Here is a 15950-nt window from a genome sequence, read left to right on the forward strand (position 1 = left end):
GCATGCTGTCCTCTACCTGCTTTTCATGATGCTTGTTTATTTTCCATGTGTATTCATTAACGGTGTTTGGGTCAATGAACCCAATGCCATAGCGTCCACCTTTTCTCATTTCATACATCTTCATCCTGCATAATACCACAGAAAAGAATATAGTGAGGATAATTACAGGTAATGACTGATCAAAAGGATCAATACAGCTAGCTTGAGACTTAAATTACAGAAAGAAATCACTTACAGACAATAGCAACTGACGATATATTTGTCGAGTGCATCTTGATTGTATAACTGAAACAGTTCAGAATACTCAACGGTCACAGGTTTCTGATGGTAGTAATGATCCTTCTTGACTTGCACCATGAGGGACTCTCGATCGAATCTCTTGGTAATGTCCATGTACCATTAATGCAATTCATACATTCTCATTGGGAGCTTCTTGACCTCTTCTGGCTTGACCAAAGATTGGCCCCGGGCATATTTCCGTTTTATTTCCTCCTCTGTAAGCACAGGCATGTCCTCGATCTCGAGGTGTTGTCCAACAGTGATGTTGAGAGTTTCAGCCTGCATTATATGCTCCTGGGTTATTACCACATCGCCCACCTCGGGAACGTAAACTGTTTGCCCATAATAATATTGGGCGCGCGTACTGTCACGTGTTTTTGGCGGCACAACAAGCGGGGGGATCGATTGCGCCGCCTGTTCTCCCAGCTGGGCAACGGTTTTCCCGCATTTTTTGACAGCTGCTTGTTGTTTGCTCGAGCTCGAGCTCGCTTCCTTCTGTAGACGTTGTCGATGTAACTTCCTGATGTGGCGCTCATAGTCTGTGTCAACAGGCTTAGGAGCTGGTGGTTGAGCCATACGAATGAAGTGGTCAACTACTTCCACAGGCACTTTCTCCCTTGGCGGCGGTGGCGGTTTCGGTCCAAAATGGGCGTCGACTTCTGCCCGCACTATGGCATTGGTTCGCTCCTCGGTCCTGTTGTAAGCCCTCTCAGGAAGAGGAGTAGTGAGGTTTGGACCATATTTATATCGCTTTCCTCCGCCTATACTTCATGTACTATGACCTCGACTCACACCGCTACGCACCATAGCTATGGGGTGTCTCTTCTGCGATTGCTGAGGCGGCGGAGACGGCTGACGGGGCTGAGTTGGACGAGGAGGATTGGCCTGAAGCTGTGTCGGACTTGTAGGAGGAGTGGCCTGAGGTTGTGCCGGACTTGGAGGAGGAGTGGACGTCTGACGCGTTGGTGGACTTGGAGGAGCGGGAGTCTGCTGACTCGATGGCGGACTTCGACGAGGTGGCGGGTGACGCGGTGTCGGTGGCTTTCGAAAGATGATGCAATCCTTTCTCCATAGGATGATACGATGTTTGGCATCTCCGAGTGTGTGCTCCTCGTCACCTCCAGGAATGTCAAGCTCTAGCCCTGAATATTGGTCCACCACCTCATCAACCACGACACGAGCATAGCCTGCTGGAATCGGGTTGCAATGGAAGGTTGCATCAAGGGAATTTGTATAAGCAACGTCGTCCGCCACCTTCAAGGATATGTTCTTAATTTTGAAGTGTAGCTCGCAGTTAGTGTTCTCCGCGATGTCATCCATGGGGTATCTATCCAGCATTGCGTCAAACGGGGCGGAACCCACGCTGCTTCTCGGCATGGATGGGGCGGTGGTATCCAATGCTGGATCATCCGCTAGCTGCTGCAGCTGCTGAGACCCCCTTTGCTGGTTAAGTGAGTCGATCTGCTCCTGCTGCCGCTGGAATTTGACTACCAAGTCTGCGTGCGCTGATTCTAGGCCTTGAAGGCGTTCATAGTCCAGCTTCCTCTTCTCTTCCTCCATCTTCCTCTGCTTCTCCTCTGCAATCTTCCTTCTCGCACGGGTTCTATAGTCGGTGTTCCAGTCCGAAAACCCCTCATACCACGGAATAGCGCCCTTGCCTCGTGTTCTTCCCGGGTGTTCAGGATTTCCTAGGGCACGCGTAAGCTCGTCGTTCTCTCTATTGGGCTGGAACACCCCCGTTCGAGCCTCTTCTATTGCAACAAGTATATTATCGTCGGCTCCATTCAGACATGCCTTCGTTGAAACTTTGCATGTCTTCGGGTCCAACTCCCCCCATGCGCATAGAACCAAGTCCTGCACCTGGGGGGCCAGCTCTTAGTAACCGGAGTGACACCTGCATCCTCCATCTCTTTCTCAGACTTATCCCACTTAGGCATTGCCACCGCGTAGCCACCTGGCCCCAGCTTATGGAACTTATCCTTTTTTCGGCATTCTTCTTGTTTATTCTCGATCGTTCCTTAGCTAATTCTGAATCCTTGAATTTCACGAAATCGTCCCAATGAGCAATTTTATTCTCTAGTGTTCCCTCAAATACTGGAGTCTTCCTTCCTCCCTTGACGTACTTGCCCCATTCACGATTCTTGTGGTTCTTGAATGCAACCGCCATCTTCCTAAGAGCAGCGTCCTTGACTTTCTGCACATCTGCTTCTGTGAAATGATCAGGTAGGGTGAAATGTTCCATGAGAGTATCCCAAAGTAGACTTTTTTGTCTGTCATCGACAAAAGTAAGATCTGGACGTGGCTTTGCTGGCTCTCTCCATTCTTGAAGGGAGATCAGGAGTTGGTTCTTCACAAGAACTCCGCACTAACGAACGAACATGTCTGCAATCTTCTTAGGCGCTAATGGTTCGCCATTAGGTCTGATTGCCTCGATATTATACTTTACGCCCTCCTTCAACTTTTTGCTCGGGCCTCGTTTCATCCTGTTGCCTAAAGATTTGCTCGATCCGGATGGCTGAAAGAAGAAAGATCGATTCGTTAATATATCTTCAACTCATTTAAAACATGTGATGATCGCCAGATGCCTACTTATATAAATATATATACCTCGCCGGTCTTTGTTGTTTCAGGATCAACACGTTCTTTGTCATCGTCGTTCATGACTTCATCAATTCGGTCGTCGCGATCGAATATCATATCACCCTCTCCGGTGTTGTTTAGAAATTCCGAGCCATCATAATCTTCTTCATTCTGATCATCATCTGGCCCGCGTATCATATCGAACATAGTCTGTTCTGCCTCTCTGTCGGTATTGTCCGCCATAGCTTTTATTTAACTATGCCAAAAGAAATATAAAACAATTTAGTATTCAAATTACATCGTCTCGAATAATAGATATAATCTCAAATACATCATCTCGAATAATAGATATAATCTCGAATACATCGTCTCGAATAATAGATATAATCTCGAATACATCTTCTCGAATAATATATAATATTGAATAGTACATCACTGGCTAGGTAGCTAATTAAAGATCGAATACTACAGAAGAATCTAGGACACTCGCGGTTCCTGCGGCGCGGGCGGTGGACACCCAAAGAGAAGGAACCCTAACACTAACTATGCTATCATTGCATATGTCAAAATTCTATATGCTATTTCATACTAATTAAGCATCTAACACTAAAAACAGAAAATACAACTTTTATACATCCATTAAAAAACTGAAAAACAACATTATATAAAAAAATTCCATACTAATTAAACACTAATTATATCCATCTAACATGCATTCATACATATATACTAGTGAAAAAATAATAATCTAAAAAATCTAAACTAATTAAACATACAAAATACGTATATACTAATATATACATGCATTAATTCATACATATGTACGTGTGTGTGTGTGTGTGTGTGTGTTCATCATGCTTGTGTGTGTGTGTATGGGCTCGGGGAGGGGCGGCGCCCATGGTGGCCGCCGGGGCGAGGGAGAGGAGTTAGAGGGGGAAAGCTCACAGCGGGGCGACGGCGACAGCAAGGCGACGGCCGGGGGCGGCGACGGGCCGGGGCGTGACGCGGGGGCGGCGCGACGGGGACGGGCCCGGGGCGGCAACGGAGACGAGGGCGGCGACAGCGATGGCGTCGATCGATCGGGGCACGCGGGCGGTGCTTCAATGGGGAAACAGAGGAAGAAACAGAGGGAGAATGAAATTTCCGTAAGTGTTGTATATATAGAAGGCACCTTTAGTACCGGTTGGAGCCACCAACCGGTACTAAAGGCCTGTTTTGGCCAGGCCAAGCGGCGGGAACCGCACCCCCTTTAGTACTGGTTGGTGCCGCGAACCGTTACTAAAGGGGGTGCGCTGGCGCAGGTGCGGTGCGCAAGTTTAGTCCCACCTCGCTAGCCGAGGGGCGATCGCGCTGGTTTATAAACCCCCGTGCGGTAGCTCTCTCGAGCTCCTCTCCAAAGCAGGCCTACTGGGCCTACATGTTCTGTGCTGCCCTGTTGGCCTACTGGGCCTTTGCGGGCCTGCATCCTGGCCCAACAACAGGTTGGGTTTCTAGTCGTATGCAGGTCGCTCTGGCCTAGTAGGCGGGCTTTTTTATTTTTTTTGCTTTATTTATTTTTGAGTTGTTTTTTTGTGTATTTAGAGTTTCTTTGTGAATATTTTTGCTTTAGGTACAAAAAATTACAAACTTTCTGTTAGTGCCCGTAGTTTTCAAATTTGAATAGTTTAAATTTTGAATTATTTGAAATTAGTGTGAATCACTAGTTTGTGAATAACTTAACTTTAAAAATCAGTAAAGGCATGAAAGAATTTGTTTGCACATAAAATTTCTTCGTGTTTTAAATGCCAAAACACATAATTAACTACCCTAACTATTACAGAGATTTCCTTCTGGGTGTGAAACACAGAAGAAAGTGATGATAGTGAAGCCGATCACATCCCAGATCTTTGGGTGTGAAACTTTTTCTTCGCGTGTGTCCCTTTGCGCCGTAACCATGGAAAATCTTCATCATTTAACGGGATGCTCGGGTCAATATTCACTATGAATGGAGCAATTTCATCAAACTTTTCATAATCTTCTGACTTGTCTGTCTTGTCACCCACTCCCACGATGTTTCTCTTCCCAGAAAGAACTATGTACCGCTTTGGCTCATCGTACGATGCATTCGCTTCCTTATCTTTTCTTTTTCTTGGCTTGGTAGACATGTCCTTCATATAGAAAACCTGTGCCACATCATTGGCTAGGACGAATGGTTCGTCTGCATACGCAAGATTGTTGAGATCCACTGTTGTCATTCCGTACTGCGGGTCTTCCGTTACCCTGCCTCGTGTCATAGTGACCCATTTGCACCGAAACAAAGGGACCTTCAAACCACGTCGATAGTCAAGTTCCCATATGTCCTGTATATAACCATAATATGTTTCCTTTCCCGTCTTGGTTTCTGCATCAAAGCGGGCACCACTGTTTTGGTTGGTGCTCTTCTTATCTTGGGCGATCGTGTAAAATGTATTACCATTTATCTCGTACCCTTTGAAAGTCATTATATTCGAAGATGGTAACCGGGACAGCAAGTACAGGTCATCTTCAATAGAGGTGTCATGCATGGTATGTGTCTGCAACCAGCTGGCGAAACTCCTAGTTTGTTCATGTGTAATCCAGTCATCAGACCGCTCCAGGTGTTTGGAGCGTAGCAAATTCTTGTGTTCATCCATATACGGACCTACCAAGGCGGAATTATGTAGAACTGTGTAGTGTGCTTCAGTGAGAGAATCTCTGTTCATACATATTATTTGTTCCCCTCCTAGCGTGCCTTTTCCATCCAGTCTGCCCTTATGCCGCGATTTAGGAACACCAATCGGCTTAAGGTCAGAAATAAAGTCAATACAAAACTCAATGACCTCCTCATTTTGACGGCCCTTGGAGATGCTTCCTTCTGGCCTAGCACGGTTATGAACATATTTCTTTAAGACTCCCATGAACCTCTCAAAGGGGAACATATTGTGTAGAAATACAGGACCCAAAACGTTAATCTCTTCGCATAGGTGAACTAGGACGTGCGTCATGATGTTGAAGAAGGATGGTGGGAACACCAACTCGAAACTGACAAGACATTGCACTAAATCATTATCTAACCTTGGTATGATTTCTGGATCGATTACCTTCTGAGAGATTGCATTAAGAAATGCACATAGTTTCAAAATGGCTAATCGAACATTTTCTGGTAGAAGCCCCCTCAATGCAACCGGAAGCAGTTGCGTCATAATCACGTGGCAGTCATGAGACTTTAGGTTCTGAAACTTTTTCTTTGCCATGTTTATTATTCCCTTTATATTCGACGAGAAGCCAGATGGTACCTTAATACTGAGCAGGCATTCAAAGAAGATTTCCTTCTCTTCTTTGGTAAGAGCGTAGCTTGCATGACCCTGATGTATGCCGTCTTTTCTGTGCATACGTTGCTGGTCCTCCCGTGCCTCAGGTGTATCTTTTGTCTTCCCATACACGCCCAAGAAGCCAAGCAGGGTCACACAAAGATTCTTCGTCACGTGCATCACGTCGATTGCGGAGCGGACCTCTAGGTCTTTCCAATAGGGCAGGTCCCAAAATATAGATTTCTTCTTCCACATGGGTGCGCGTCCGTCAGCGTCATTCGGAACAGGTTGTCCACCAGGACCCTTTCCAAAGACCACCTTCAAATCCTTGACCATATCATGTACATCAGCACCAGTACGGTGGCGAGGCTTCGTCCGGTGATCCGCCTCACCTTTGAAATGCTTGCTTTTCTTTCTTACGGGATGCCTGCTTGGAAGAAATCGACGATGTCCCAGGTATACATTCTTCTTACAATTAGCCAAATATATACTGTCGGTATCGTCCAAACAGTGCGTGCATGCGTGGTATCCCTTGTTTGTCTGTCCTGAAAGGTTACTGAGAGTAGGCCAATCATTGATGGTCACGAACAGCAACGTCTTTAGGCCAAATTCTTCCCCCATGTGCTCATCCCACGCACGTACACCTGTTCCATTCCACAGTTGTAAGAGTTCTTCAACTAATGGCCTTAGGTACACATCAATGTCGTTGCCGGGTTGCTTAGGGCCTTGGATGAGCACTGGCATCATAATGAACTTCTGCTTCATGCACAACCAAGGAGGAAGGTTATACAAACATAGAGTCACAGGCCAGGTGCTATGGTTGCTGCTCTGCTCCCCAAAAGGATTAATGCCATCTGCGCTTAGACCAAACCATACGCTCCTTGCGTCATCTGCAAACTCCTTCCCGTACTTTCTTTTGATTTTTCTCCACTGCGACCCGTCAACGGGTACTCTCAACTTTCCGTCTTTCTTACGGTATTCTCTGTGCCATCGCATCGCCTTGGCATGCTCTTTATTTTGGAACAAACGTTTCAACCGTGGTATTATAGGAGCATACCACATCACCTTGGCAGGAATCTTCTTCCTGGGGCGCTCGCCCTCGACATCACCAGGGTCATCGCGGCTGATCTTATAGCGCAATGCACCACATACCGGGCAAGCGTTCAAATCCTCGTACTCACCGCGGTAGAGGATGCAATCATTAGGGCATGCATGTATCTTCTACACCTCTAACCCTAGAGGCAGACAGCCTTCTTTGCTTCGTACGTACCCTCGGGCAATTCGTTGTCCTTTGGAAGCATATCCTTTATCATTACCAGCAACTTTCCAAATCCCTTGTCAGATACACCATTCTCTGCCTTCCATTGCAGCAATTCCAGTGTGGTGCCCAGCTTTTTCTTGTCACCTACGCAATTCGGGTACAATATTTTTTTGTTATCCTCTAACATGCGCTGCAACTTCTTCTTCTCCAAATCACTTGCGCAGTTTCTCTTTGCATCGGCAATGGCCTGACCTAGATCATCAACAAGCTCATCTGATGCCTCTTCTTTAGCTTCTTCCCGCATTGCCGGCTCAGCTTCTTCCCGCATTACCGGCTCAGCTTCTTCCCCCATTGTTGTATCATCGTATTCAGGGAACCCATGGCTAGGATAGCTGTCGTCGTCCTCTTCTTCTTCATTGTCTTCCATCATAACCCCTATTTCTCCGTGCTTGGTCCAAACATTATAGTGGGGCATGAAACCATACTTAAACAGGTGGACGTGAATGGTTCCTGATGTAGAGTAATTGTGACCATTCTTACAGCCAGCACATGGAGAAGGCATAAAACCATCCGCCCGCTTGTTTGCCTCAGCCGCAAGCAGAAAAGTATGCACGCCCTCAATGAACTGGGGAGAGCATCGGTCATCGTACATCCATTGCCGGCTCATCTTCATTACACAACACCGAATAGACCAAACTAATACAAGTTCATACATAAAGTTCATACAACACTTAAATGCAACAAACAAATAACTCTCTAGCTAAAGCATTTAAATGCAACAACAAATGCGATCAGGATCGCAACTAAGGTAACAATGGATCCAACAGAATAATGATACCAAGCCTCACTATCGATGGCATATTTTCTAATCTTTCTAATCTTCAAGCGCATTTTCTCCATCTTGATCTTGTGATCATCGACGACATCGGCAACATGCAACTCCAATTCCATCTTCTCCCCCTCAATTCTTTTCAATTTTTCTTTCAAGTACTCGTTTTCTCTTTCAACTAAATTTAACCTCTCGACAATAGGGTCGGTTGGAATTTCCGGTTCACATACCTCCTAGAAAAGAATTCTATGTCAACTTGATGGGCATAAGTTGTCATAAACACGAAATGCAACTAGTTTTAAAAGAGAATATATATACCACATCCGAATCATAACAAGGACGAGGGCCGATGGGGACGGATATCAAAACCATGGCACTATATGTATAACAAACAACGTACAGATAAGATAATTATACGAGTAACTATATATCCAAATCACACAAACATCAATTTTTATATAAAATTTCATGAACAAGAGGCTCACCACAAGGTGGTGCCGGCGACGGGACGGTGCGGGCGATCGACGGTGGTTACGACTGAGATTTAAAAGGCACTAAGTAAACCACACCTACATATGCAAACTAAGTGTTATTTTTGACCTCAAATTGCATATAAAATAAATACTAGCACATATATATATATATCCTCCCAAATTACTAAACTCACAAATTAATCACTATATAAAGCATTGCAAGAGCTAATCTAGCAATGAGAGATGAAAGGACAAAGTTGCTAACCTTTGTGATCATTTGAATGGATGGGGGCCTTCAAATCTTGACAAATTTTGGGCAAAATGTGTGATGAGCTCGAGAGGAAGAGGGGAAGAACAGAAAGGAGAGGGGAAAGGGGAAGAACAGAGCGAGCTCGGGTGGACGAAGGGTTTATGTAGGACGACCTTTAGTACCGGTTCGTGCCAAGAACCGGTACTAAAGGGCCTGGAGGGGCCCCAGTCTGACAACATCCTGCCACCAATCTCATTAGTACCGGTTCGTGGCACGAACCGGTGATAAAGGTTCGCCACGAACCGGTACTAATGAAAGCGGCCCGGCTAGCCGTTGGAACCGACACTAATGTATACATTAGTGCCGGCTCAAATACAAATCAGCACTAATGTGCTTCACGTTTGACCCTTTTTCTACTAGTGTCTCTTGCCCAGGTGTCATTCGTGATTGCGTCCAAGACCAATCTTGTCAACCTTATATGCCTTGGGATCCTCCCATAGATTCCGGAGCCAGTTCACGTATCATGAAGCCATTGATCCACCGATCCTCCCAGAATAGTGTACTCTTCTCGTTTCCCACCATGGCTCTAGCTACCACCTGGAACAGGACCATAGACTCCACCGGCACAAATATGCCAAACTCCGTCAATGGTTTCGATTTGTTAGATCGCTGAAGCCATGGCCACCATGCTTGAAGCGCCTTATTCAACATGTGCAAGTTCGGAATTCCCAGGCCACTAGCCCACTTTAGTCTGCATAATATTTCCCACGTGACTGAGCAGTTGCCACCATTTGCTTCTTTCTTGCCACACCAAAGGAAACGATGACAGGTTTTGACAAGCACTGCCAACGTTTTTTGTGGTAAGTCCAATGCTAGCATCAAAAGTATTGGGATGGTGCAAAGCACGGACGTGATGAGTGTGAGGTGCCCACTCTTTGGTAGCGTTGTCGCCTTCCAGTTAGGGAGGTAGCCAGCTAGCTAATCCACATGGCTTTGAAGTTGCGCCACCGTCTGTTTTCTGAGCGTCAGCGGCAGTCCCAAGTAGGTGCAGCAGAACATCAAGGTAGCGGAGCCGAGCGAAGTACAAACCGTGGTCATCTCATCTTGAGAGCATCTAATGGGCATGGCCGCACTTTTGTTCATGTTGACTGTAAGTCCAAAGGCTTGCCCAAACAACTGCATGATTGCTCCACACGTGCCCGTCTCGAGCTCGATTAGCTTGAAGAACACCATAACTTACGCAAACATGGAGACGCATTGGTGCAGTCCCGTTCTAGCCAATGGAGTGAACAAGCCTTTGGCAGGCAGTGGAGGGGCTCCATGCATAGGACAAAGATCATGGGCAATAATGGATCCCCTTGCCGCATTCCTTGGCAACTCAAGATTGACTTTCTCGGTAATTAAGCCATTTGTCATGATTCTTGTGGAAGAAGTAGCCAGTCACTACCAGAAACTGCACTTTTCCCGACGGCCAGAAACCCACAGGAAAATTCAGATTACCGTCAGGAAACTATTTCCTGTCGGTCAGCCGACAGGCAAAATCCGTCAGGATTAAAACGACAGGGAAATCCTCTAATTCCTGACGGTTAACCGACAGGAATTATTTTCCTGGCGGCTATTCCTGTAGGCTACTCTCAGGAAAATCTTGATTCGTCAGGTTTAGAAACAGACATTTTGTGACAGCCAGCCGACAGGGAAACATGCATTTTCCTTATGGGTAAACACCCAGGATAAATGAAAACAGAATTTGCATGTTATCCATATCATACCTATGTGCATGCATCCGAGATCAGTATACATACAACACACATATACATATATATAGAGCAAACGATGATCTGACATTTTGCACTTGACAAGTGAAAAGTTTACTTCCTCAAAGGCAATAACATAACAGTTGTACAAATTCATTGGCACCACCACTCTAAATTTTCATCCATCACCTACATTCATCAGTTCATAAGTTCCTAAGTCATCTGGACTACCACCGATGTTCCCACCATCAATGTTGCATACAGTGTTGCCATTGTTGTGGTTGTCCATAGCACCATCCTCCAAACTAACATGAGATGAATAGGTGTTTCCCTGCGAATTCAGGTACAACATTAGGGAGAACTAATATTAAAAAATCAAGAGAAGATGAGCAACATCAGGTAGATATCTGAATCAATAGGAGTTGCATTACAATGTGCATACTATGGTCCCTACCTACAACATTGATGCTCTCATTGCTGTTAGCATGAGAAATTGTGTATTAAGGTGATTAAGAACATAATCTGCTCTGCTTGTTGACAATTTAAATACCATGACACTTCATTGAGAAAACACACATAGGCCAATCAAGAAATACGGAAGAAAAAAGAATGCCCACTCAGTATTTTGTTTGTAAATTTGAGATATGGCATATGGCAGCACAATAATCATTGGATGTTATACTATAGCTAGTGTAGTGCTTTTAGGGGAAAAGAATATGAGTAATTAACACTGAAAATGCACCAGTCGCTTAAAGTTCGACCTTGCATCCATTAGGAGGCATTCTTAATGAGGTTTCGGCCTTCTTTGTACTCCCCTCATCGTCAATAAGTAATGCATTGAATAAATGATGAGAATAGCAAATAATAAGGTAAGAACCAACACACCTAAGTATTTGTGAGATAATCACCACATCAAGACAAGCATATACACCGCCTTAGTGTGAGAGGTACCTGAGATAGGTTTTGATTTGCATGCTGCAACTTCTTTGTTCATCAATTTTGACCACATAACTTTGCTGCATCCACACCCTTTCATCATTGGTACCAGAAAGCTTGTTTTACCACTAGTCCATGACGCCTTACCCTTTTTACGCCTAAAACAAGCAGGAAAGAATTACTTCATATACACACTCATGAACCATCAGTCTGATAGTGTAATCATTGGTAGATAGCCGAAAGACATAGACAACAAGTAATTAAGAAAAAAAAATGCAAAACAGTCATCACTTCCATCAAGGATATTATTTTCAGTTTTTAGTTCTAATCTACAACAATAATAACCTATGGAGTAAGTTAGTGTGCTGAGTTCCAGAAGCAAAATCGGCTTGTGTTCTTTTGAAACAAGCAAATTGCATGAAGTTAATTCGTTTGGATGGTGCAACCATCTCAAGTTGAAAAGTGCCTCTCTTTTTTCGGATAATAAAAAGCAAGCAATCAAGCCTCAGGTTGTGGCATCTGCCTGGGTCAACTACAAGACACTAGCAAGCGAATATAAACACACAACATTCAGATTTCTATGCTATAAATCAGTTTAACAAGCATGTACCTTCCTTTTCTCCAACAGCATCTTCAGGTTCCTCAAAGCAGAGAACAGGCAGAGGAGACAACAAGGCCGAGAGTTCCGATAAAAGTAGAGAGTTCCTTAATTCTCGGAGAGTTCCTGAAAGCACATAACTAGCAACGATAAATGAGACTACTGATAGTACACTTAACAGTAGCATCTAAAAATTTAGATACGAGAGTAAACAAAGCTCTTTCTTGCAAAATGAAAACTGAATAAATCAATACACTCCAAACAAATGCAAAGGGTCCTTATTTTCTCACCCATACGGCTAATCTTTCAAGCAATAAGCCACGCAAAAAAGTAAATCAAGATCCTGCCGCCCAAAGACCTAGATTAATTATACATAAATTTGTATGAATAGATAAGATCCTGACTGCTGTTTTTGGATGACCCAGATTGAGACTTACCACAGTAAAATGGATCAGGCGATTTGGACGAAAGGGAGAGGAGGAGCCTGCTGGTGTCATGTTGGAGGAGTAGCGGGTGGCTTGCTGTTCGTGCGACGGGAGAGTGACCCGGATCTGGATCATGGAGCACGGGGAGCAGGCAACGCGTACAGGGCAGCCCTGTTGGGGTGGTCCAAGGTTAGTGGGATGCGGCGGTAGAGGGAGGTGGAGGCAGAGCGACGGTGGTGGTTCGGGATGGAAGGAGATCGGGGATGGCGGACGAAGGTTGACTCGGGCAGCGGTGGAGGAGCTGGGCGATGAGCGGGGGTGGAGATTGGAGGAGCTGATGGCTAGCAGCGCTGGAACGAGTTCCCTGTCGATGACGGCGGCGGCTGTGGCGAGGAAGTCGGAGGAATGCGGCTGCGGAGGAAGGCGACGGCCATGGAGCAGACGAGATGGGGAAAGTGGAGAAGTGGGGGATTTTTCTAGGGTCTTCTCCTTATCTCTCTTTGTATACTTTGTTGTAGGTCTGTCACGCCCTCGATGCGGCTATAGCTCCCACGTGTCGAGGCACGACTTAGAGGCATAACCGCATTGAAAGCAATGTCGCAAGTCAGGCAATCATTACAACAACCCATGTAATATATAATAAAAAGGGGGAGATGACATAGTTGGCTTACACTCGCCACGTCACATCAGAGTACATAAATAACATCCATCAAACAAACACTCATGGCCCGACTACGGCGCCAAAATAGAAAAGAACCCAACATGCGACAAGGTCCTGAATCGATAACCCCAACTAGGCACCACTACTGATCATCCGGAAAAGATACGTAGTATCGCTGGGAGTCCTCGTCGAACTCCCACTTGAGCTCGTACTCGTCACCTGGAGCAGAATCACCTGGACCTGCATCTGGAGTTGTAGTATCTGTGAGCCACAGGGACTCAGCAATCTCACACCCACGCGATCAAAACTATTTAAGCTCATGGGAATGGATAAGGCAAATATATGTGGAGCTGCAGCAAGCGACTAGCATATGTGGTGGCTAACTTATACGCAAAAGAGAGCGAGAAGAGAAGGCGAAGCACGAGCGAGAAGCTAAAGGAACATCCTGTGCAAGCATAACTCCAACAAGCAACAATCCGGGAACATAACACCGATATGACGGAAACTAGGGCGGCAAGAGTGGAACAAAACACTAGGCGAGAGGCCGAGCCTTCCACCCTTTACCAAGTATATAGATGCATTAAGATAACATAGCAATATAATGGTATCCCAACAAGTACATAAATGTTCCAACGAGGAACGGCTCCAATCTTCACCTGCAGCTAACAACGCTATAAGAAGGGCTGAGCAAAGCGGTAACATAGCCAATCAACGGTTTGCTAGGACAATGGTGGGTTAGGGGTTCAACATGGCAATTGGGAGGCTGACAAGCAAAAGGTAGGCATCGTAGCAGTGGCAAAGCAAAAGAGCGAGCAAACTAGCATAGCAAAGATAGTAGTGATTTCGAGGGTATGATCATCTTGCCTGCACAGTTGTCAGAGTTGACTGGATCCTCACAAGCAAACTCAACGGGCTCCTCGGTAGCGAACTCGTCTCCCGGCTCTACCCAAAGACAAACAAGCAACAAGGATACAATCAACCACGGGCAAGACCAAGCAATATGATGAAATGACGATATGCTATGCGGGATGCGCTGCGGGATGCAAAATGCAAGATATGACAGGAAATGCATGAACCTGGCATCAACTTGGAAAACCAAGTGTGCCACTGGATAGAGGGGATGAAATCGCTTGAAAACGATATAAAGATCATAGGAATCGGAGCTACGGTTTAGAAATGGCAAGCGTTTTAAGATATGACACCGGTATGCGATTTGCAACAAGTAGGCATCTAAATGCAACGAAATGAACATGCTACATCCACCAAACATGAAAACAAAATACATGGCAGTGATGTACACAAGATGGTTGACAAAACACTAGCATTGAGCCATAGGCAAATTCATCCATTAAGAGGTTCAAACAAGCATGGCTAAAACGCAAATGCAAAACAGATTTCAGACTTAGTGAAATTAACACTAGTCTGAAATTTCAGATCACGATGCTCTCTTCGGAGCAGCGAAACAACATGATACGAGACCTGAACATGACAAGTAAGAACATGTCATGGAGGTACTTAACAAGCTTAAAAAAACACCCAAAGTGACCTGGGGCCAAAAGGGTTCACAAAATACTCTACCGAGCTCACGAACATAGCTCGAACACAATCAGTTTTCAGACTTAGTGAAAACTGAGACACGCTGAAATATAACTCACGAAGGCATGTAAACGAGCTCGATGCACTCACTACGGTGCAAGTCATGGCAAGGAAAGCATATAACCAGCAAGAAGGCACAAAGTGATAGCGACACATGGCAAGAAAGAAGGCATAGCATGCATGGAACACTAACGGTAGCATCGGCGAAATCGCAAACGAGTTGCCGATCTGCCCAGATTAACAACGAAGCAAAAGTTGAGCTCGATTGAGTCAACCTAGGGCACTCCACACATGCCAACAAAGACATGGATGGATAGAGCATAACATAAATATCAAAACTCCCTTACTGATCATCCTCAAAAGAGGCACGAATCACTAGGAAACAAGCTGGACATATAGCATCATGAACTAAAAAATCCCAGACTTAGTGAAAATCGCTAAGTCTCTGAAATCTGCAATCTCAGGTACCTCTCTTCGCAAGCTTGCACAATACAACACACACATCCTAAAAATGCATGGGTGGCACCTCTGGAAAGAATACAAAATGCTTCACAATTCATCCCAAAGGGGCACAGGCATATCATGCACGAATTAAACATGACAAAAATGACAAAAGTGTATGATGAACTAACGGATCTGCAATTTAACTCACGAAGCCTCCTTCTAACAGAATTTTGGGTATCAAGATGACCTCAAATGCAAATGATGCAATGGAATGAAATGATGTACATGTCGAGTCGAAGAATTTGATGTATCATACACCCAAAACGGAGCTACGGTTGCGGAGATACAAACAGTCAAAGTTAGCACGAAAATTAGGGTTTCGGGGGAGAGAAGTCAACCGAAAACTCAGATCCAGATCGGGATCTCGCGGGTACTGTTCACCGGCGCGTTTCCCGAGGATGACCAGGGCCGGAGCTCGTCGGTGCCGGCCGGAGTGGGGGAAGAGGAGGCGGGGGTGAGGGAGAGGAGGCCGGGCGGCGCCGGAGGAGGAGGCGGC

General features: G+C 45.4%; 1 long non-coding RNA gene across 4 annotated transcripts; it reads right to left on the minus strand.

The window, feature by feature from the left end:
- Positions 1-10715: 10715 nt before the first annotated feature.
- On the minus strand, positions 10716-13142 carry LOC119327981. 4 transcript variants are annotated; one of them, XR_005158783.1, is made up of 4 exons: positions 12706-13142; positions 12281-12394; positions 11686-11828; positions 10716-11065 (listed from the first exon to the last, which is right to left on the minus strand). It is a non-coding gene; the product is annotated as an uncharacterized LOC119327981 (long non-coding RNA). The 4 variants fall into 4 exon arrangements; XR_005158781.1 differs by having other exon boundaries at positions 12281-12408; XR_005158784.1 differs by lacking the exon at positions 12706-13142 and adding an exon at positions 12559-12664.
- Positions 13143-15950: the final 2808 nt, after the last annotated feature.

The sequence above is a fragment of the Triticum dicoccoides genome, chromosome 7A (assembly GCF_002162155.2).
Source record: "Triticum dicoccoides isolate Atlit2015 ecotype Zavitan chromosome 7A, WEW_v2.0, whole genome shotgun sequence".
NCBI lineage: Eukaryota > Viridiplantae > Streptophyta > Magnoliopsida > Poales > Poaceae > Triticum > Triticum dicoccoides.